Genomic DNA, 25215 nt, shown 5'->3' with positions numbered 1-25215 from the left:
GTTTTCTTCTATAATTTTGTTGAAGATATTTGCTGGCCCTTTAAGTTGAAAATCTTCATTCTCATCTACTCCTATTATCCATAGGTTTGGTCTTCGCATTGTGTCCTGGATTTCCTGGATGTTTTGAGTTAGGATCTTTTTGCGTTTTGCAGTTTCTTTGATAGTTGTGCCCGTGTTTGCTATGGAATCTTTTGCACCTGAGATTCTCTCTTCCATCTCTTGTATTCTCTTGCTGATGGTTGCATTTATGGTTCCTGATTTCTTTTCTAGGGTTTCTATCTCCAGAGTTGTCTCACTTTGGGCTTTCTTCATTGTTTCTACTTCCCTCTTTAGGTCTTGGATGATTTTGTTCCATTCCTTCACCTGTTTGGTTGTGCTTTCTTGTAATTCTTTAAGGGATTTTTGTGTTTCCTCCTTAAGGACTTTTACCTGTTTAGCAGTGTTTTCCTATATTTCTTTAAGGACTTCTAGCTCTTTAGCAGTGTTCTACTGTATTTCTTTATGTGAGTTATTAATGCCCTTCTTAATGTCCTCTACCAGCATCATGAGATATGATTTTATTTCTTAGTCTTGCCTATTTTGTGTGTTGGGGTATCCAGGACTGGCTGAGGTGGGAGTGCTGGGTTCTGATTATGGTGATTGGTCTTGGTTTCTGTTAGTAAGATTCTTACGTTTGCCTTTCACCATCTGGTAATCTCTGGTGTTATTTGTTTAAATGACTCTTACTGGAGCTTCTTCTTCCTGTGATTCTGTTAGCCTCTCTCAGCAGTCCTGGGAATCTAGCTCTCTACTGAGTCTCAGTTTTCAGAGTACTCTCTGCAGGCAATCTCTCCTCTTGCAGGGAAGGTGCACAGAGGTCTGGCATTTAGACCTGCCTCCTGTCTGAAGATGAAGGCCCGAAATTGGGCCTGTCCCAGAAGATGTGTTGCCTATGCAGTCTGCATGCTTACCTGCACAGACTAGTCTCTGTGGGACCCAGGGCCCAAGATGTCTCCCTCTGCTGCTCAGGCAGTCAGAGCCCTCCCAGGTGGATACCTCTCCACTGGCTGAGAAGGTGCCTGGATGTCTGGAGCCAGAAACGGGGTCTGTTTCAGAAGCTATGTTGCTTCTGCCTGTCCTGGAAGCTGTGTTGCTTCTGTAGTCCACACTCTCACCTGCTCAGACTGGTCTCTGAGGGACCCGGGGCACAATATTGCTCCCTCACCTGCTCAGGCAGTCAGAGCCCTCCTGGTCGGACACCTCTTCTCTGGTGGGGAATGTGCCTGGATATCTGAAGCCTGAAATGGGTTCTTTCCCAGAAACTTTGTTGGTTCTGCCTGTCCCAGAAGCTATGTTGCTTTTGTAGTCTGCACTCTTCTGCGCAGATTTGTCTCTGAGGGAACCGTGACACAAGATCACTGGTAGAATTTTAGTACATGAATTTCTATCATAAAGAAAGGAAAGTACAATTCTCTCATTATGATTGTTACTCAGCCTAACAATTTTAAAACAGTAATGATTGGGATTTTTTTTAAAACCCTACAGATCATAATATTTTACATAAATAACATTTTATTGGAGCAGAAATAAACATAAAATTGTGTGCTTCTTAAATATCTTTGATTATTAAAGAACTGTTATTTGAATATATATTATAAATTTTGCTTTAATTCCTCAGATGATGAGAGGAAATGAAATCTGTACCCAATGTATGAGAACACGCAGCTTGTGATGAGCTCAAAGTGTTTTATTATTGGTTCCAACTATTCCTAGGCTTAAACTGGGAAGCATCTGGCCTCCTTACAATCTAATCTTCCAAGCTGACTAGTTCAATCTGGATTCTGTCTGGTTCTTACTGAATTGCTCTGCTTGACATCATACTAACTTTGGCAATTCTAATCTTATGTCTCCTTTTTCTCTGGCTTTTTCTGTCTTTACTTGTGTCTAACTTGTTCTCTCTTCCAACTGTCTCTTTAAAACTGTTCTGGTAAAACTCTCATACACACACACACACACACACACACACACACCATACACACACACAAAAAAAAAAAAAAAAAAAAACACACATTTTTCTCTTCTCTCATTTCTCTTTAGGAACCTCCCTTTCCTGTACTGTTTTCTTGTGCATTGGGCATATCCTATTCTATATCTGACCCATTCTGATAAATCTTTCTCTTTTATCATTTTGTATGTCCCTGTATTAGATATAACTTTCAAACATGGCATCAACCTTCTACAAACTAAATTTACCTTCATCGTTATGGGTTAAACTTCTGTAATAATGCTGTGACTGTATACCAGAGATATCAAAATATAATCTACATCCAGCTGAATTAAATAGATCTAAAATATATTTGGATGTGATCTTTTGCCAGAGCAGCCATGTTGCTGGATTAAAATTCCTTCACAATATATAATTTCAATTCATTTAATAAATGAAGCCTAATAATAAAAATGGTTCAGTGCTTGTCAAACATATTAATTCTGCAAATTTTAATCCAGTTACTTATGTTTTTCATATGTCCAGCTGTAAAATTATTTTGGTTTTTCTTTCATAATTATAATAGATTTGCAGGATATCTGATATTGGGCCCCTACAAAAGGTCCTTTAAACCACTAAAGGGTTCTTAATCCACAGGTGTTTGAATATAACCACTGTGTTATAATTGAGTACATAGATGAAAAAATATTTTTGTCTTTATATTGCATGTCATGTACTGTGTAACCACAAAGTTCAAAATAACCCCTTGCATATATAAAGTATCTCCCACTAAGGACGAGGTAATCTAAGGGACTATTTAAAGGGTAACACTGCTTATTTAATCTCAAATAATATTCTAAAGTTACTTTAGCAAAATCAAGGAAGAGCAACAAAGAAGTGTGTGATAGCTAATTTTGGTTTTAAATTCCTATTCCTGTTTAATAAGAATCCTAAAATTGAAAATTTTTCCTCAATTTGATTGGCTTGTGTGGCACCTCCTTTTTTTTTTTTTTTAATTACTGTGAGAGGGTCAAGCCCACTATATGCAGTGCCAAACCCAGGCAGGTGTGATCTTGGCTTGTATTAAAAAGCAGACTTGGGGCTGGTGAGATGGCTTATTGGGTTAGAGCACCTGACTGCTCTTCCAAAGGTGCAGAGTTCAAATCCCAGCAATCACATGTTCTTCCTTAACAAGATCTGACTCCCTCTTCTGGAGTGTCTGAAGACAGCTACAGTGTTCTTAGATATAATAAATAAATCTTTTTTAAAAAAAAGCAGGCTAAGGAAGCCCTGAGAATGATACCTATAAGCTGGTTTGCTTTAGTATCTCTGTGTTAGTTCCAATGCCCATATTCTTATCTTGAGTTCCTGCCTTTGTTCCCCTCATGATACACTCTAATCTGGAAGATGATATAAACTCTTTCTTCCATAAGTTGCTTTTAGTGTTTACTGAACCAGATTGTGAGTAAAAATTAGTTAATGTGATTTTGAAAGGCCTACTGTGGAACATTACACTAGGATTAAGTGTTTAGAATTAATGGAAAATCAAGGACATTTCAGTAAGTAGAGAAAATATAAGTGAATATAAAGGCACAGAGAACTATAAGAACTAATCTATTGCTAAAACTTAAAAGCTAAGATTAAGGAAGAAGATGAAGGAATAAGATACAGCCAAATTTTCCTTTAAATTATAATTCTAGGGCCTGAAGAGAAGCTGCTGCAGTGTTTGTTGCTCTTGGAGAGGCCTGAGATTCAGTTTACAGCACTGATATGGTACCTATAACACCTGTAACTTCAGTTTTAGGGGACACTACATATTCTTCTGGCCTCTGTGGAAAAGGCATTCATGTGACATAGAGTCATCCATGCAAGCAATGTACCCACACACATAAAAGAGAAATAAATAATTCCAGAAATAATTAAGCTAGAATGTTATACAAAATATAGAATCAACAAAGTTATGAGTATGAAATTTTTGGTATTTTACATGTGTGCATGTGCATGTGTACATATAAATACTAGACCAAGAGTATAGGGTTCTGTTGATTCATAAGGATATAATTAAGAAAAAGGATTAAGAGGTAGCACAAGAATATTACAGATTCATTCAGCTTCACATTGAATACAATACTGAATCATTTACCATAAATTAGAGCAAACAAAACAATGTGCAGTGATCAAATTTTAAATTCTACTATAAAAGCCTTAGATCCTACATTTATAAAGTTGTATCTAACTCATAGATATTATAGATAAGAGAACAAAAATAAATGCAGAAGATGTGGTACAGCCTGCAAAACCAACATGAGGATCAGAACTCAAGGTCATCCTTAGCCACAAAGAAATTTCCAAGCTGTCCTTTGGGATGTATGAAAGTCTTTCTCAAAATAAATAAAAATAAATATAAACAATATTAAAAGATATTGATTTAAATTATGTAGAATTGAGAATTTTGATCTGTTTATTGACATTTTCAAAAATTAAACTAAAAGCCTAGAATATTTTAATAATTAATATATAATTAGATAGGATATGAAGGCCATGCATATTTTAATAGAAAATATTTAGTTTTGTGAGCATGTTAAAGATTCACTGGGATTATTATTATTTCCTTTGAACTGACTATTATAATTGCATTCACTTAATATTTTGTATTAAATTTAGATTTATTTTACTTTCAAAATTTCATTAAAAAAACCCTCTGAACTAACTAAAATAAAAAATTATCTCATCTTGCTGATATTTTATGATAAACCTCAGACTGTAAAGGAGTGCATAAACACAGGGATAGTTGTGCATGTTTGAAATACGAACACCTGGAAAACCTGAGGCAAAAGGATAACACGTTTCATACTAGCTTGGGTTACAGATAAATTTTAGGAATTGAGACTCAAAATCAAAGGAAAATTGAGTATGAAGAATAATGTAATGAATAAAAGTTTTAAAATATGGCCAATTCAATTCTCCTAAAAAACATTAAGATGTTTGTTTTCATTTTGTTGCCTTATGTATTCACACTTTAGTGACTACCATTTGTAACTACTGCACAGACCTATGTTCTTTTGTATGAAATTTGTGATTTTTCTTTTATAATGTTCATATAGACTCATTGTAAACCATATGCTATATTTTAGCTCTTAGCAAATCATTTTAGTTTTATGATAATTTTTTGAAAAATAAATGTCTTGTTTTAAAAGTTACTTCTGGATATAGTGGACATATTGGTTATTTTGGTCAACTTGATACAAACTAGAATCATGAAGGTAGAGGAGCTTGAATTGAGGAAGATCCTGTATAAGATTAGCATATGACTATGTGTATGTGGGGGGGGGGCTGTACTTTCTTCATATCAATTAGTATAGGGTTTAAGTTCTAGATAACCATCCCCTTTATGATATTACTGTAGTCATTTTGAATAAAACTTCTATTTTGAAAAAAATGTTTAAATAAAATTCAAGTTCCCAAGACCTCCTTAGGTAATTCACATCCTGCTTAGCAGAAGGAGATATTTACATGGGTACCTGGCCTCCTCACTTTCAAGTTATAACATAAATGTTAGGCAAGTCACCCCATAACAGTTGAATAACCTGAAAAAATGGGAACAGGAAAACTATACCACAAAGGCATAAGTAAAGGGATGTTCATTATCCCTAAATCATGATGGGTGGGGTAACTTGGCCCCCACAAACTTCTTTGTGGTTTTCATGTTTAAAAAGTTGTTTTGTTCTGGCTTGGGGTTAAAGTTTCAGCTCCCAAATTTGACCTGTGTCCAGGAGTGATCAGTCCAGAGGTGTGTGTTCAAATACACTATCCAAGTTTTATTGAGATCTGTGTCTATATTTTTTTGTGGGATGAGTTCCAAACCCCAATTTAGGGAAATAAAGTCCACTGTGGGTAGTTACATTCCAAGGCAGCTGTGCCTGGATTATATAACAAAGTTAGCTGGAGCGTCCAAAGAAATAATTCTCTAAGCAGCATTACTCCTTTATTTAAAAAAAAAATAAGAAATTACATTTCATGTTTTGTTGTCTTTATACTTTTTCTTTCCTAACTTAATAAACTCTCCCTTAGGATAAAATGAAAACTGTAGCATAAGATAAAAACTGTAGATAGAATTTCTGTGAAAAATTCTGCTGTATTTCAGAAGTACCTAACTGAAAAAATTTATACTCACTTTTTGGGTGCTATGACAATAAACGAAGGATTGAAATAGGCTGGAACCCCCACAAAACTGCTGTAACATGTAACCATCACAAGGACTCTGAATTCTGATAGGCACTCTGGAGACAAGGTTTCACAAGCACAGGTTTACCTCTGGCTGGATTACAGATATGTGTGTGTGTGTGTGTGTGTGTGTATGTATGTACATGTGCGTATATTCATGTGTGTGCTTAAATCTAGATACAATATATAAAAGAAAGCATATCATATTTCTTTTCTATTATGGCTTTTTCACCATAACCTCCACTTGTATCCAGTACCTATGAATACACCTGTATAAAACAAACCAATGTGAAGGAGTAACATTCAGGGAGTTTCTCACAGTAAGGATACATTAAAGAGACAGATATATAAAGAAGGTAGAACTACTCAGCAATTAAAAACAATTAATTCATGAAATTCTTTGGCAAATGGATGTATCTGGAGGATATAATCCCGAGTGAGGTAACCCAATCACAAAAGAACTCACTTGATATGCACTTACTGATAAGCGTATATTACCCCAGAAACTGAGAATATCCAAGATACAATTTGCCAAACACAGGAAACTCAAGAAGAAGGAAGACCAACATGTGGATACTTTGCTCCTTCTTAAAATGGGGAACAAAATACCCATGGAAGGAGTTACAGAGAAAAAATTCAGAACTGAGACAAAGGAAAGACCATCCAGAAACTGCCCCACCTAGGGATCCATCCCATATTCAACCACCAATCCCAGATACTATTGCATATGACAGAAAGATTTTGCAGACAGGACCCTGACATAGCTCTCTCTTGTGAGGCTATGCCAATGCCTGGCAAATACAGAAGTGGATGCTCAGTCATCTATTGGATGGAACACAGGGTCCCTAATGAAGGAGCGAGAAAAAGTACCCAAGGTGCTAAAGGGGTCTGTAACCCTATAGGTGGAACAACAGTATGAACTAACTAGTAGCACCCAGAGCTCTGTCTCTAGTTGCATATGTAGCAGAGGATGGGCTATTCAGCCATCAATGGGAGGAGAGGCCCTTGTTCTTGCGCAAATCATATGCCCTAGTACAGGAGAGTGCCAGGCCCAGGAAATGGGAGTGGGTGGGTTGGAGAGCAGGGCGAGTGGAGGGTATAGGGGGCTTTGAGGATAGAATTTGAAATGTAAATAAATAAAATATCTAATAAAATGCCTTCATTTAAAAAAAAAGGTAGAGTTTTGGGAAGTCTTGCAATATAATCAGACTGTGAATAAAAATACAAAATATTTCCTTTGCAAAAATCAAGTTATTTTAAAACCAAAAATCGACTTGATCATTTTATTTTGATAATCAACATGCATTGATATTAAGCATAGTAAAGTAATTGTGTTATTTTTGTTCACTTGAAGTATCTATTATAAAGATTTGTAATCAATGTAGATCCTCAATATATACTTATTCAAACAAATTAAATCAATTACTGGATCATGCTTTTTTGATTTTTCTATGTTTTGTTTGTATTTAAACACTTGTAATTATACATTAGAAGGATATCAGGAAATGTTGTTCTACCTTCAAAATCTGATACAAGGGCAGACAAAACAAAGGAGAATATGGTTAGTGACTTGAGAATAAAAACTAAATTAGTTTGTGTGTGTGTGTGTGTGTGTGTGTGTGTGTGTGTGTGTGTGTTAGTACATACCTGTCATTCAGTATTTATGAGGTAGGTGTGCTAGACTGGCTTTGTGTGTTTAACAAAAGTCTGAATGATGAACTAGAGTGATATATCAATAGTAAATATTACTTGCTTCTCTTGTAGTCAACCTGGGTTTGGTTCCCAGCACCCACATCTCAAAATCACATAACCTCTAGCTCCAATATTTCTCACATATTCTTCTGGTCTCTATAATACCAGGCACAGAAATTGTACACATGTACATATAGACAAAATACTCATAATTTTAGGTCAAATGCTAAATTGTTGCTAAATATCATATTAAAAATGAGTTTTTCCAAGAAACATTTTCTACCATATATGGTTAGAGAAATGAGATAGATACTTCCTCAGATCATTATCCCTGGTTCCTTACCCCAATCCCCGACTTATAAAACCTACTTGATTTCTCCTCCAGGTATTTCACCTCTGTGCTTGTCCTTGACAAAAACCTCCATTAGATCTTTAGGTTACTCCATCTAGCCTTTCTGTGAATTTCCCTCCTCTGCCTGGGGATGTAGGTGACTATGGGTGTTACAATCTACACATGAGAAAAAAAAAGTCTTGATATTTGTTTTACTGTTCATTGCTTGGCCCATTTGTTAAACATTTTTCTGCTACTGCTATTAATGAAGCTATAATTTTTCAGATGCTTGAAAAAAGTAGTCATAGAGGATGCATAGACTACTTTAACAAACTGTAAAATGGTTTAGTTTGGTGTCTACTGTGGATAGAAATAAACTTTGCCAAGGTACATTATAGATCACTAATGGATGCATCAAATTTAGCTATAATAAATCAAATATTCTTGCTTGGTTTTGTCATGTAAATAGTATATAGCTCTCTGGAAATTCATAAGAAACTGTGGGCCAGTAATTTTTGCTTTATCGCTATGTCAGCATTTTTAACAGGGACAATAAGGAGGACTACAAATGGGATGTTTTATAGAGAACATAAATAGGACATAGTAGCTAACTGCTATTATATGCAAAGGCATCTTGAATTTCTACACCTATATAACTTCTTTGGTTTTATTTCAAATATCTATAGTTTTCACATGAATATTCACATGATTTTTGGCTATTTTAGCCAATTGTAAGTCTATACACATGTTTTATGTGTATTTTATTTATAATAAAATGATATACATGTTAAGTTTTAAACTTCATTTTATTTTTATATACTCTGAGTAACAATATTTTAAATAAGAAGTCAGACTTTTTCTTATACTTTAATTCTTCATAAAAGAAGTAGCAGAAATCCAGGGTTGATATTAAAAATCAGGGAATCAACATGTTTATTTTCTGTATATGTGCTTGACTGAGAGCATGTATGTGCACCACAAATATTTACATACCCACAGAAGCCAGAAGATGTAATTGGATATCTTTGGAAAGAGTTGTAGGCAGTTATCAGATGCCTACAGTTATCCTACCAGTTATCAGGTAAGGATTCTGAAAACCAAGCACTCTCAATGACTAAGTCATAGGTCCAGCTGCAAAACCATTTTTTTTATATGAAGAAATCTATAATGTGTTTTGCTTTATATTTGTATTTAATTAGAGTGGAAATCATGAAATCTGCTAAATAAATTTAAGTTTGATTAAATATATCTTTCACTTTTAAAACAAAACAAAAAATATAAAATTAGATTTAATACATGCTACTATTTTGCCAAGTCCAGCCAGGCCATGGTAAGGATAGTATGATGCGACATGTTTCCCACCCCTGGAATAGAACCTGCATGACATGGGTCCCAAGTGTTGATGGTTGCTGTGGGTGTAAGCCTTGCTTGTTTAATAATATACATAGTTTCATGTTCCTCCTTTGAGGAATGTCCTCTCTACCAACAATAATGAATCCATGATAATCAGAGAGAGAATTAGTCCAGGAGATGAGGATGTGGTTATTGTCTCAACAAAATGGAAGAATGCCATGAACTCAGGACAATCCTTATGGTTGTGGGAAAGAACTTTGAAAATCGTGAGCTCAAAAACATATAATTTCTCAACTATGCAAAATATAAGGATATAATATGAATTATTTTATGGACTTAACAGACTTTGAACAACAGACGCAACTGTGCTGTGAGCAGCTTGTCAGAAAGATACAAAGACAGTCATATTGCTCAGTTCAAGGTTAGTCTAGGACAGAGGGAGTTTAGGTCTAGGACCAGGCATGATAGGAATGGTAATGTAGGGATGTGTGTGGGGGGTCCCACCCAGCTAACTTTTGTTTGTACTTAACAAAGGCAGGCAGATCTCTGATTTCTTCTGAAATGTTAAAAAAATGTACTCGCTATATCTTTCTAATAATGAAGGGGTTGGGGTCACAAAATGCTGATTTATGGGTTATTCAAAAGGGAACCTGGGGTAATAAATGAATTTATATGTAAACAAAAGATTGGAAATCTGTCTTAATGAGAATACACACACACACACACACACACACACAGAGAGAGAGAGAGAGAGAGAGAGAGAGAGAAAGAGAGAGAGAGACAGACAGACAGACAGACAGACAGACAGACAGACAGAGACAGACAGACACACAGACACACAGACAGACAAAAAGACAGAGGCAGAGAGACAGAGACAGACAGAGAGTATCTGGAAACCTGTCTCAAACAGAACCTTGCTGTCACCTTATTACACACGATGTGACATCAAGTTGTTTGTTTTGCTGCTCTCAAACATCCCTTTCTCAGAACCCCTCTCCAAGTTGAGGCTGGTCCTTCGCACTATTTATTTCAAAGAGACAAAATTTAGAAGTATATCTCAGATTTCCTTTCACCTCTTAATTCATATTTTAACAACTCATAAGTATGCTATTCATCCTGTACTCCTTGCCTGTTTGACTACTTTAATTTCAAAAGCTCTTCACTACAAAAAGAGTATGCAAAATGACTATCAATATGAATCTCCTTAGAACGTAGCTAATTTCTTCACTAAGTGAATAAAATTGATTTCTGTATGCCTGTTTATCTTGGTTGCATCAATTATTTTGAAACTTTTAGTTTCTGAGTACATAAATTGTACTTAACTATTTCTCTGATTTTCTTTGAAGGCAAACTTCAAGGTACCCTTAATTTCTCTGTATATGAGTATCAAATTATAAAGCATAAAATGGATGCACTACAGTGATATGAGAATTCTAAAATAGCTGAATGATTCTCCATGAATACTTCCTTGCTGCATTTTTGACCTCTCTAATTCCAAAGTAACTTATTTTATTAGCATAAAAATGTAGCTAAAAAAATAGAAGTTAGCAGTGTGCAGATGTAAGTCAAGTGTTCAGGAATTATAGACAGGAGAATTAGAAATCTAGGGCCATTGTCAACTACACATCAAGTCCAGGAATAACTTGCTATATGAGATTCTAATGCAAGAAACAAAATGTAAGCCTAAGCAAATGCTGGTTGATATTTTTGTCATATTAATGACTTAGGCAAAAGTAAACTAAAACTAAATTGTGTAATTTTACTCTTTATCAATTATGTATTTCTGTAGCAGGCTATAGAATGTAGTACTTTCAGTGACTTTACATACCATTATATGTTATATTATTTATATAATAATATATGCAAATATATATATAATTTTTAAAGAACAGTTTTGCTTATTAGTATTGCACAGGTCTGCCTGATGTATATATGAAGGTCAGAAAGCAACTGAAGATTTGAATTCTCTCCTTCAACCTTTAGTGGATTCCAGAGATCAAATTTAGATCAGGATAGGGTAGATGTTACTGTTAACTGCTGAGTCATTTATTCACAATCCAATGGAAGATGAGAGCATTTGCATTTTCTCAAAATGTTACCCTGAGGTTACCCTTCAACTTACTTTGCTTACCAGGCTGGACCCAAACACTGAGATATACCTGCATCGACCTCCAGAGCAGGGAATAAAAAGCATGCAAGACCACATGCAGCCTGGATATAGAAAAAAAAAGATAAAAATTATACATGTTTGCAAAGCTGTATGTATGTGAGTCAATCTAAATATTATTTTACATTGTTTGCAAATATATTAAAATGTGGCATATATATTAACCCATATAATTATTGACTTAAGTGTTTTATATCAATTAAACCAAGTTGATTACAAAATAACCTAGTACAATTTATAAAATCATAAACAGTTCACTAACATTAATTTTTATATTTGTAAAATTTCACATCTATTTGTTTTAATGTATATAACAAAAATATATGATTTTAATGTAGCCATGGACAGCAATAAAAGTTGAACTGGAAGGAGTTGTATAATGTATCAATAGGTAGAGCCAAGAGACAGAGACTACAACAATGGAATCAAATACTACAATATGCACTCAAATTGAATAAAAAGCTATTCATTCACCAAATTCCATTAAGGCCTTAATTCATTCATGACATCAGAACTCTGATTTTTGTTTGTTTGTTTTACCCAGAAATTCCTGACTACACAAGCAGATATTCCTTAATCCAATAAAGTAGACAGTAAACAAAATCTACCAAAAATAAATAAATAAATAAATAATAAATATTTTAAAAAAGAATGCCAAGGACTGCAGAGTCAGTTCTGTCAATAAAATTCTTGCTATGCAAGCATGAAAACCTGAGTTGGTTGATCCTCAGTAGTCATAAAAGCCAGGCATAGTGATACATGCCTAGAATTTCACTGAAAAGGAGTCAGAGAACAGAGGATCCCAGGAGCTTGGAGGATCCAGTGTGTGTGTGTGTGTGTGTGTGTGTGTGTGTGTGTCTGTGTCTGTGTGTGTCTATGTATGTGTGTGTGTGTCTGTGTGTGTGTGTGTCTGTGTGTGTGTGTGTGTGTGTGTCAATATGTGAATAGCTATGAAGTTCAAAGGAGAATTTGAGACATTAGATTCATTCCTTTTACTTTGTTAGTGCCAGGGATTGAACTCAGATCATTGCCTTGGTAACAAATGCTATTAGCCTGTGAGCCATCTCAGAGTCCTATATGTGTTTTTGTCCATTATAAATATAAGCTTATAATTCTATAAGTGTTTAAAGTTTTTTTTCTTATTGATTTTCAAATAGTTTTAATTTAGATGAAGTTAATTTTGTTTTCTGTTATCTTTCCTCCATGTTTTTTTATATTATCTGAGATGCGTTGCTGAATTCAAGGTAAAGAACATTAAATGAGTTGTATAATTATTTCTGATATTTATACATTCTGGGTTAGCTTTCACATATCGTATAAAGCAAAAATCTATTTTATTTTTAGCTTTTAGTCTCTGCTTTTGGTTTTAAAAATGGGGTTATTTCCATTCTTTACTCATGGAACATGTGAGCTCTGTAACCATGAATAGTGCTGCCTTTAAACATCTGTGTACAAATATTATATGAAATTATGGTTTCATTTCCCTTTAGTATTGACATAGAATTGTAATTGCTGGGTTGTGTAAAATTCTGTTTAGTTTATATAGGAACAAAAATGGTAATTTTCTCATTTTTTTGTTATATTTGAAATCTATGCAGACTCCACTTTTTCAAAACTATACTGATATATCTTCATTTAAAAATGATGATAACCCTAGTGCATGGCGAATATAGTCTTATGCAGCTCTATTTTGCATTTTCCTAATAACAAAGTATGTGGTAGTACTGGTGAGGTGATAGCTCATTGTGTATTAAGTTTACATCCCCTCATCATCAAATGATTACATACACTTTCCCCTATCATATGTACCTCTTATCTATCTCTTTGTCTATGTACAGAAATGTTTATTTGTAGCCTTTTTTTTAACCTTTTCTTTTTATATTTAGGATACTGATTTTTCTTGCTCTTGAGTCTTGGAGAGACATAATATTTTTAGCAGGTTAAACTTTTTATCAAATCAACATGTTGCAAATATTTTCCCATTCCTTCAGCTTACAGGTTATTGAACATTCATTCTTTGAGTAGTTCATAATAGTAGTTTTTGTGTCTAAATTAATTGCTGTAGTATCTCACAGCATGGTAAAATAGAAGTCAAAGGATCTCCTTGAGTTAATATATACTGTCTTCTTTCTCCACTTGTACTTGCAATCTAATGTCCCATCAGTACTTAGACTTAATTACAACACTCAGCACATTAACTTACTTCTTTACTTATTGATTTAGAAGCATCTACGGATAAGCTGGTAAAAGAATTGACTTCCAAGTCAATACATTTTATCTTCTGTCAGAAGCACATTCTTCCTTTTAAATTAAGCCTTCTAGACCAGTAGAGCACGTGATTATAGGGACAAGAAGTCAAATATTGATACCATAGCATTATAAATAGCAATGAGAAACTTACTTTTATTACTACTACTTAATTCCTAGATCAGAGCATACTTAAATCCATGGAGATTACTCTATAATAGCAAAGCAGTAACAGACTTCAAGGAACTTCAAAAGGGTATTTTAACATTTTGTCAAGCTTGGTGCTGCAGAACAGAAATGAGCCAATTTCACATACTTGGGCTCATTGTGTCATTTCCTTTACTGTATTCTATGATTCTAAGTCTAAAGAAGCAACACATGAAATATTAAGAAACAGGACAAGGCTTTCTGTATATTCATGTATTTTCATGAATGGTAGTTTGGGCAGAGACATTATGTTGAAAACTACTGTAGTAAAATCAATGCAAAATTTAATTACTAATAGTTTTTTGTTTGATTTTTCAGATTTCTAGGTAAATTATTTGTGGCTAGTATGGTTATTTACATTAGTCTTTTGATAGCATGCAAAGTACCTTTCTGTATTAAAGATGGTAGAACATAAGGAGTAAAGGCTCTATGTAAGAAACAGTTCAACATCTCCATATTTATTATAGGTGTTTTCTTCAGCAATTACCATAAGATTGTAGACAGCAATATGTATTCTTGGCAACAGCCTAGGTTATTTTGGATTTCTCATGGGACTCTTGAGCCAATAACTCAGTTAAATGTAACTCAGTACATGTACTAGAAGCTCCATTGGTTGGCAGAAGATAGACAGTTTTGACTGTGCCTCCCCCATTTTTGACTGTGCCTCCCCCATTTTTGTACAGTTTTATTATATATATATATGAATTTCTTTTTGTATTATGATTCCATACTAACCCCCAAGCGCTCTCCCAGTATTTTTTCCCAAAACCCCCTCACCTAATTCCTATTGCCTCAGGCTTTTCCACTCCTCCCTAATAAACCCTCAGAGGCTCAATATTATTTGCAAATGCCTAGGCCACAAGCTGAGTTATATCCCTGGAATACTCTTAACTTATTACCCCCCCCCCCTTTTAACCTGTGCTCAGCTACATGACTGGTTACTTCTCTCTGACTTCTTACATCTCTCTCCTCTGTGTTCCAGTCTAAAATTTCTTCTTCCATCTAACTGTCTTCCAACCCCAAGCTCAAATCCTGTCCTCTAATCCTGTGTCAGCTAATTGTCCTTTACACTTTTTAAAATTTTTTTCTTTAAGATTTATTTATTATATTGACAGGTGATTCTTCCACACAGTACACAGGAGTTTGTCCTTAATTTCCTCCCTTTAGTCCAATAAAAGACTTTTTCTCTAACATCAATAAGGTATATACAATAAAAGCATTTATGGGAACTATCAGGTTAGAATTCCATTCATAATGTCCCACCCATGTGCATTTGGTAACCTTGGATAAAGTATTTTGCTATCTATCTTATCATTTTGGGCCTAAATTTCTGTAGCTAAATATTTTCCAATTATAACTTGCATCAACCTATAAATACTGTTTTACACTTTAAACTTTTAAAAATCAAGAATAACTTAAGATTAACTGTGAAACATAAGATTATACAAGCACAAGAGACTAATGGTGACCAAAACTACCCATAGCATAATGTAAAATACATTCATTCCAAACTCAAAAGTCACTGTAGTCTATACTAATCTCAAAAGTGTTAAAATTCCAAAGCTCAGTCTCTTCTGAGATGCATGCAATGGCTTAACTGTAATATTTTGTAAAATCAGTATTCAAAAAAAGGTGACATGCTTTCACCATCTCAGGATATATATTACCACTCCAAAACATCATGTTAATAGAATACTGAACCAACGCAATATCAAAAACCAGTAACTTCCAAACTCTGCATCTCCATGAGTAATGTCCAAATCATTTTAGCTTTGTTGACTGCAACAGTTCTTTCTCTTGGGCAGTTAGCAGCTTTCTTTGACTGGTATCCCATGGGACTTGTATCTCTAACATCTTGAGGACTCCAAGGCAACTACAACTTCACAGCTTCTTGTTCCAATGTCTTCAACATACACATGATATTCTGGGCACTTTCAAAGGGCTTGGGCAAATTCTCCAGTTCTACTCTCTGTAGCACTCCAGACTCTAGTTGACTCTACTCCACTGCTGCTACTCTTATTGGTGGTCATTCCATGGTACTAGCATCCCAATATTCTGGGGTCTTGCACTATAACTAGGCTTTACCAATAGCATTTCCTAGGCTTTCTTTATGATTGAAGTTCATTGCATGTCCCCAATAGTCATGGGTTGTCCACTTCAAATGAGGATGAAGCTTCAGTAATGGCATTTCCTGGTATCTCATGGTTCCAAGGTTCAGCTGTTCTCCCTGAACTGTTCATGTACTCAAAACCAGTAGGAGCTTGGTGATTTTTATATAATAGCAAGTTTGGGTGCCAACATGATGTTTATCTCTGGAACACAGGTTCTGTCTCCTGGGATTAAACACCTATACCACCATGCCTGGTCCTAAGCACTTCTTTAATTCCTTTTTACAAAACGTTTATAAGCATGGCTACTGTGATGGTTTGTATACTCTTGCACCAGGAAGTGGCACCATTTGGAGGTGTGGCCTTGTTGGAATAGGTGTGACCTGGTTGGAGTAGGTGTGTCACTGTGGGTGTGGGCTTAATACTCTCACCCTAGGAGCCTGGAAGTCAGTCTTCCACTAGCAGCCTTTGGATGAAGATGTAGAAGTCTCATCTCTGCCTGCACAAGGCCTGCCTGGATGCTGCCATGCTACCACCTTAATGATAACAGACTAAACCTCTGAACCTGTAAACCAGCCACAATTAAATGTTGTTTTTATAAGACTTGCCTTGGTCATGGTGTCTGTTCACAGCAGTGAAACCCTAAGACAGCCACTATGCCTCAAATTAGGACAGTGGGTGTGCCCTCACTTTCTTGATTGTAGGTTATCTCAGATATAGGCTTTAATATTTCTAGATGTTTTCAGAATAGACTTTTTTTTCATGGACAGGAAACAAATGGTTCATTAATTTTTTTATTAAGATGCCTTTTATTGCAAGTTCACTATAGCATAATATTTGAGTACTCTTTTCTAAGTTTTGATTCTTTTGTCAATGGGGAACCAACACAAATTCCAATTTTAGTCTGTAATGTACAAGTATAACTGAAGACCTCATATTTTACCAAAATATTCTCAAGTGATTTTTCACTAAAACAAAGAAAGAATATTAAAAGCAGTAAGTGAAAAAGGTCAAGTAACAAATAAAGGCAGGACTATTAGAATAACACCAGACTTCTCACCAGAGATGATGAAAAACATAAAAAACAGTTTTTATGATTTTTTTGGTTGGGCCTTGAGTAAAGCCCCTTAGGAACTGCCTTAAATATCTTTGGATTATCTCCATGTATGAGGCTTATGGCTGATCATTCTACATCTTTTATATTACACAGGGAACATTCTTCATGAATTATAGAATATCTAATATCTTTATATCTAATATCCTTAGAAATTGTTTATCTACAGTCCTTTAAGAGATGTCCTGAATTATCATAGACATATCAATGGGCATTTGAAACTTAGGTTATCTTTAAAATTATTCAGCTCAACCCCATTATTCAATCTTGTCCAAAAGACTTATGGATTTTTTTGTACAACATTGTTCTAGGATGATACCATGAAGGGTATCTGTATTCTTAATTTAGAATATGGACCTTTATATAGTACCTGATCCTTTACAATATCAATGACTATGGTTTTCCTATGTTTAAAGCCTCATCTTTATACAATGTTGGACATTGTAATTGAGGACCAGGCTTTAAGATGGCTGTGATTAAATTTCTGCAGTTTTTGGAATTATTCGATTATTGGATATTTGTTTTATATAGATTAAATACATGCCATAAGTTGTTATTGCTTCCTTAAGTCTTTTTAAATCTTATATCTCTATATAGTTTGCCATCTGAATTCTTGATAACCCTATGGATTTATTTTATCTCCATCTAATTTCCTGAATAAGATTGGAAAATCAATTTAGGTTTTATAACAGATATAAACTGTCCTTTGGCAGTCTTGTTAAATGGTTCCCCAACTATCTCTTAATTTATTATCTTTTTATTCTAACCTGAGTTCAACTCCATGGCTTGTCTCCTCTCCTCATCTTCCTATGTCTGTCTCTTCCAACTTCCAGTCCTAAATTTCTTCTCCTACCTGTTTTCCAACTGTAAGTCTCAACAAGAAGTTCCAACCAGAAGTCCTGCTTCTAAACCTGACTCATTTTATTGTCCATTAGCTTTTCCTTGACGGGTGATTTTTTCACATGGTACACAGGAGATTATCCCAACCCCTGTCACCCATACTTGATTCTTTGATTATAGCTTCTTTTTCATTTATAGCTATCAATTCTCCTTCCATCTCCTAATAAAATCTGTCTGTTCCCTCTAATCACTTATTGTATGTACCCTCTGTGTGTGGTTCTCAGGATTGTAGCTGGATTATCACTGACTTAAAAACTATTATATATATATATATATATATATATATATATATATATATATGTAAATATATTTCACATTTATCTTTCTATATCTGGATATCTTACTCAGGATGATTTATTTTTTGTAGTTTTTAATTGGAATTCACTGTGTGAATATGTGTATCTATATGTTGGTGTTTTTGAGTTTTTTGCTCAGATCTTCTTTTTCCTCTTTTTTATTTTATTTTATTTATATTTTTAGATAACTTAATTTTTATAGACATAAAAATCTGGGGATTTTGGATACAAGAGGAAGCTTCTACTCAGTAAAAATATTGAATAGTACAGCATCCATTATCATAGGATCTGATAGATATTGGTTAATACACAAGACCAGACCACCAAAACACCAAAATACACTTTTCTGGATTCAATTATATGAAACTTTCAGTCACTTACTGAATTTCATAATTAGCATTCATAAATAAAAACTATGTTAATCCAAACAGATCAATCAGACCTATCTTCTTAACAAACATGGAAAGACTTCTTAGTAGCCTATATCCCATTGAATTTCTAAAATTTTTAATGACCAGAAAGTAAGTGTAGCTTTGTTAAGTGGATTTATTCACCTTCTGACATGTTCTACCAGTAAGTCTAAAGGTGTGGATGTTGTACTTTAATGAACAGCTGTAATTACTATGGTAGTATGGTAATAATAATAGACAGTATTATATAAGGAAAAATTGAATAATTAATGCTATTGCATACTAATTTTTGACAAAGGTATAGTATATTAGTTTGACCTGAAAGTGAAGCAATGTCACTGTTTTTTCTGTTTTTTTGTTTTTGTTTTCTTTTCTTTACTTTTTTTTTTTTTTTTGCAAATTGAAAGAAAAAGCTAGTATTGTTAACCTTCACTGTAGAAAGTAAAGCATTTACCACATCATTATTGGTGTGCTTGAAGCAGACTCTGTATTAATTTGTACAACCAATGAAACCAAACAGGTATAAAATAACTGCATGCCCAAATCTAGTTTAACCATATAATTTAATTCCCATTAACCCCCATTTTCTAACACCCAAATGTTCTATACCTGCTCAATATATTAGTGAACCTCACTAGATGAATGGTGATGGGTTGAATCTCTACCTGTGAATCTTTCCAGTCTATAAGAGGTTCAGTAATCTCTGAAATCATTCTAGTACAAATATACCACTTTCATCTTACTATGTTTTCTAGGTTTTGTCATGACTAGTATAATTTGTCCTTAACATAAAAACTTTCAAGATAAAAGTAAAAATAGGTGATCCTTCCATTTGCAAGGTATGTACATGATTTTCCCTCATATAATAACAGAGAACACAATGGAGTACTACTCAGCTATTAAAAACAATGTATTTATGAAATTCTTAGGCAAATGGATGTATCTGAAGGATATCATCCTGAGNNAGGTAACCCAATCACAAAAGAAGTCACTGGATATGTACTCACTGATAAGAAACCTAGAATTCCAAAGATTCAATCTCCAAAACACAAGAAAATCAAGAAGGAAGAAGGACATGTGGATACTTCATTCCTCCCTAAAATAGGAAATAAAATACCCATGCAAGGGTACAGAGAAAATGTTTGGAGCTAAGATGAAAGGATGGACCGTCCAGAGACTTCCCCAGATGGGGATCCATCACATAATCAGCAATCAAACGCAGACACTATTGCATATGCCAGCAAGACTTTGCCGAAAGGACCCTGATATAGTGATCTCTTGTGAGGCTATGCCAGTGCCTGGCAAATGCAGAAATGGATGCCCACTGTCATCTATGGGATGTAACACAGGGTACCCAATGGAGGAGCTAGAGAAATTACCCAAGGAGCTGAAGGGGTCTGCAACCCTATAGGTGAAACAACAATATGAACTAATCAGTACCCCCAGAGCTCGTGTCTCTAGTTGCATATATAGCAGAAGATGGCCTAGTCAGCCGTCATTGAGAAGAGAGGCCCCTTGTTCCTGCAAACTTTATAGTCCCCATACAAGGGAATGCCAAGGCCAAGAATTGGGAGTGAGTGAGTAGGGAAGTAGGGCTGGGGTAGTGTATAGAGGACATTCGGGATAGCATTTAAAATGTAAATGAAGAAAATATCTAATAAAATAAATTTTAAAAATACCTTATTTTCAATGAAAAAAGTAAAATTTAAGAAATGAAAAAGATAGATCACAACTTTCAAAAAACCAAATATAATATGTAATTATAATATGTAAACATATTATAATAATGTGCAGCATATTATAAATTACAAATTTACAATCAAGATAGCATATAATATAATAAATATAAATATATTTTATATATTTTAAATAATATAATATAATAAATAAATATAAATATATTTTAATATATTTTAAATAATATATGATGCAATATATTAACACAATCATAAATATGTTTCATATAACATGTTACTACATTAATGCATAATTAATATTATAATAATATAATCATATAGCTGTTAAATATTCAATATGCAAACTAGTATTAATATAATTATAGAAGTTAGATATAGAGTAATAGATTAAGAGTGAGGGAAGGATCTCCTTAGGAACCTTAAATAGTATATATTGTTATTAATGGATAAGGTGGATGAGTAGAACAGGATAATTAAACAGAGCAGGTTAGAGAAAAGGAAGGGATATGGGAAAGACAGCTAAAACTACTGACAATTTAAGGGGTGGCATAGAAACCTCCTAAATAGTCTCACCTCATAACCAGGAAAATAAAGTCAGAAATTAACATCTCTCATCAACTTTTGTGAAAGATGTAGTTTACAACTAATCAGGTTTTTGGCCAAGGGAGCTACAGGAAAAGCCCAAAACAAGTCAGGCTTATGTGCTTGCATAACAGATGCTGGCAAGTATGTGGAGAAAGAGGAACACTCCTCCATTGCTGGTAGTATTGTAAACTGATACAACCACTCTGAAAAAAATCAGTTTAGAGGTTTCTCAGATATTGGATATAGTATTACCAGAAGATCCATCAATACCTCTCCTGGGCATATACCCAGAAGATGCTCTGACTAGTAATAAGGACACATGCTCCACTATGTTCATAGCAGCCTTATTTATAATAGCCAGAAGCTGGAAAGAACCCAGATGTCCCTCAACAGAGGAATGAATACAGAAACTGTGGTACATTGACACAATGGAATACTACTCAGCAATTAAAAGCAATGAATTCATGAAATTATTAGACAAATGGATGGATCTGGAAGATATCATCCTAAGTGAAGTTACCCAATCACAAAAGAACACACATGATATGCACTCACTGATAAGTGGATATTAGCCAAGAAGCTCAGAATCCTTCTTAGAAGGGGGAACAAAAACCCATGGAAGGAGATACAGAGACAAAGTTTAGAGCAGAGACTGAAGGAACAACCATCCAGAGACTTCCCCACTTGGGGATCCAACACATAAACAACCACCAAACCTAGACACTATGGCAGATGACAACAAGAGCTTGCTGACAGAAGCCTGATATAACTGTCTCCTGAGAGGCTCTGCCAGTGCCTGGTAAATACAGAAGTGGATGCTCACAGCCATCCATTGGACAGAGCATAGGGTCCCCAATGAAGGAGCTAGAGGAAGTACCCAAAGATCTGAAGCGGTCTGCCACCCTATAGGAGGAACCACAATATGACCTAACCAGTACCCCTAGAGCTTCCTGGGACTAAACCACTAATCAAATAAAACTTGTGTCTCTAGCTGCATATGTAACAGAGGATGGCCAATTTGGTCATCAATGGGAAGACTTGTTTTGTTCTTGCAAAGATTCTGTGCCCCAGTATAGGGGAGGACCAGGGCCAGGAAGTGAGTGGATTGGGGAGCATGGGGAGGGGGAAACAGATAGGGGATTTTCAGAGAGGAAACTAGGAAAAAGGATAGCATTTGAAATGTAAATTAAAAAATCTAATAAAAAGAAAAAGAAAAAAAAGTTCCTGAAAAAATAAATAAATAGATAAACAAACACCAAATAAATAAATAAATAGATAGATAAGGAGCTTAAATAGAGGCACAAAAGCTGTGAGAATAACCAACCACTATCTGATTCAATTTAAGGCCCAATACATGATATGGAAAAAAAATGCCTAATATTCCTTCAGTGACTGAGTGCCTGAGACTAGATAGGCCACTGACCAAGATAAGAAAAAAATAAAAACAATATTTCTATTTTCAAAATTATCATAGCTAAAAAATAATATAAAATAAAGACTCCTGACAACATTCTGCTATAATCATAGATGAGTGTCTTTCCCATTTTTTATCAGGGAAGCTTCTTCCTTCAATAAGTGGAAACAAATAGAGACACCAGAGCAATGCACAGACAATGATAGAACCTAGACCCTCGATGATAAATAAGAGTTCTCCATCAGTTCTTTCATTTATGGCTCAACTTTGCAGAAGAAGATTCAGAAAGTTTGTTCGAGCCAATGGGAATATAAGACACCATGGGAAAAAAGCCTTGTAGCTACAACATGATTCACACACATACAAACTCACAGAAACAATGTCAGCTTGCATTCTGCCTACACAGGTCTAAGCCAGAAGAGGCCCCAACACATAGAGGGGATGTGGACACAAGCACCTATTCCTAACCCAGAAACTACTCTCATTTATCAAGTGCTTGCCAAGGAAAGATTAAGCTTTCTTTTATGTTACGTTTTCTGTATATATAAAACATATTAAGGTGCAGGCCACATTCCCATATATTGAAATTTCTATCATCTCATAATCTTGTGCTTGTAGTTGCTACTACCTGTATGTTTACTAATGAGAGAGAAATAAAGCATTTAGTTTGGGACAAGTCCAGAGGTGATGAGGAACTAGGAAGATTTGGAAATGTGGAATAGTGATCAGAATATATTTCTGGAAAAAACTCTATTGTCAATTTTAAAATAAAATGAATTAAATAAAAACAGAAATTTCATCTAAAAAGTTTCATTTATCAAAATGAAAATAGTTATAAATCAGAGATTATCAAAAAATGAAAGAAACAGAAGAGAATCTTGTTTATGAAAAGAGGAGTCTCATTTTAATGATGAATGAAGTGCTATATAGTTACTGCACATAGTTACACAGGAAGAACTTTAAATGATAAGTTACTCCTAGACAAATACATGAAAAATTCATGAAATGCAGTCAGAAAAAAATGTTTACTTTTCAAATGCTATCCCTTTTCCCAGTTTCCTCTCTGAAAATCCCCTATCTCCTCCCCACTCCCACTAATCACCAACCCACTCACTCTCATTACTGGCACTAGCATTCTCCTATATTGGGGCATAGAGCTTTCACAGGACCAAGGGCCTCCTCCCATTGATGACCAACTAGGCCATCCTCTGCTACATATGCAGCTAGAGCCACAAATCCCATCATGTGTTTTCTTTGATTGGTGAATTGGTTCCAAGGGGCTCTAGGGGTACTGGTTAGTTCATATTGGTGTTCTTCCTATGGGGTTGCAAACACCTTCAGGTCCTTGGGTAATTTTTCTAGCTCCTGCACTGGGGTCCTGTGCTCTGTCCAATGGATGACTCTGAGGATCCACTTTTGTATTTGCCAGGCACTGGCAGAGCCTCTAAGGAGACAGCTATATCAAGCTACTGCCAGCAAGCTCTTGTTGTCATGTGCCATATTGTCTGGGTTTGATGGTTGCTTCTGGCATGGATCTCCAAGTGGGGCAGTCTCTTGATGGTCATTCCTTGAGGCTCTGCTCTGAACTTTGTCTTTGTAATTCCTTCCATGAGTATTATTTCCCCCTTCTAAGAAGGATTCTGAGATTCTGGGTTAATATCCACTTATCAGTGAGTGTATATCATGTGTGTTCTTTTGTGATTGGGTTCTTCACTTAAGATGATATCTTCCAGATCCATCCAATTGCTTAGAATTTCATGAATTCATTGTTTTTAATTGCTGAGTAGTACTCTATTGTGTCAATGTTCCACATTTTCTGTATCCATTCCTCTGTTGAGGGACATCTGGATACTTTCCAGCTTCTGGCCATTATAAATAAGGCTGCTATGAACATAGTGGAGCATGTGCCCCTATTACCAGTAGGGACATGTTCTAAGTATATGTCCAGGAGTGGTATTGCTGGATATACTGATTATACTATGTCCAATTTTCTGAGGAACTGCCAAACATATTTTCAGAGTGGTTGTACCAGCTTGCAATCTCAACAGCAATAGATGAGTGTTCCTCTTTCATCACATTCTGTCCAGCATCTGCTGTCACCTGAGTTAATGATCTTAGCCATACTGACTGGTATAAAGTGGAATTTCAGGGTTGTTTTGATTTTCATTTCCCTGATGATTAAGAATGTTAAATATTTTTTTTTTTTACATGCTTCTCAGCCAATCGGTATTCTTGAGTTGAGAATCCTTTGTTAAGCTCTATACCACATTTTTTTCACTTGTTATTAGATATTTTCTTTATTTACATTTCAAATGCTATTCAGAACGTTCCCTATACCCTCCCCCCACCCCTGTTCCCCTACCTACCCACTCCCACTTCTTGGCCCTGGCATTCCCTTGTAATGGGTCACATAATGTTTGCAAGTCCTAGGGGCCTCTCTTCCCCATGACGGCCGAATAGGCCATCTTCTGCTACATATGCAGCTAGAGACATGAGCTCTGGGGGTA

This window comes from Mus pahari, chromosome X (assembly GCF_900095145.1).
Source record: "Mus pahari chromosome X, PAHARI_EIJ_v1.1, whole genome shotgun sequence".
Classification (NCBI taxonomy): Eukaryota; Metazoa; Chordata; class Mammalia; order Rodentia; family Muridae; genus Mus; species Mus pahari.
This window is presented reverse-complemented; position numbering follows the sequence as displayed.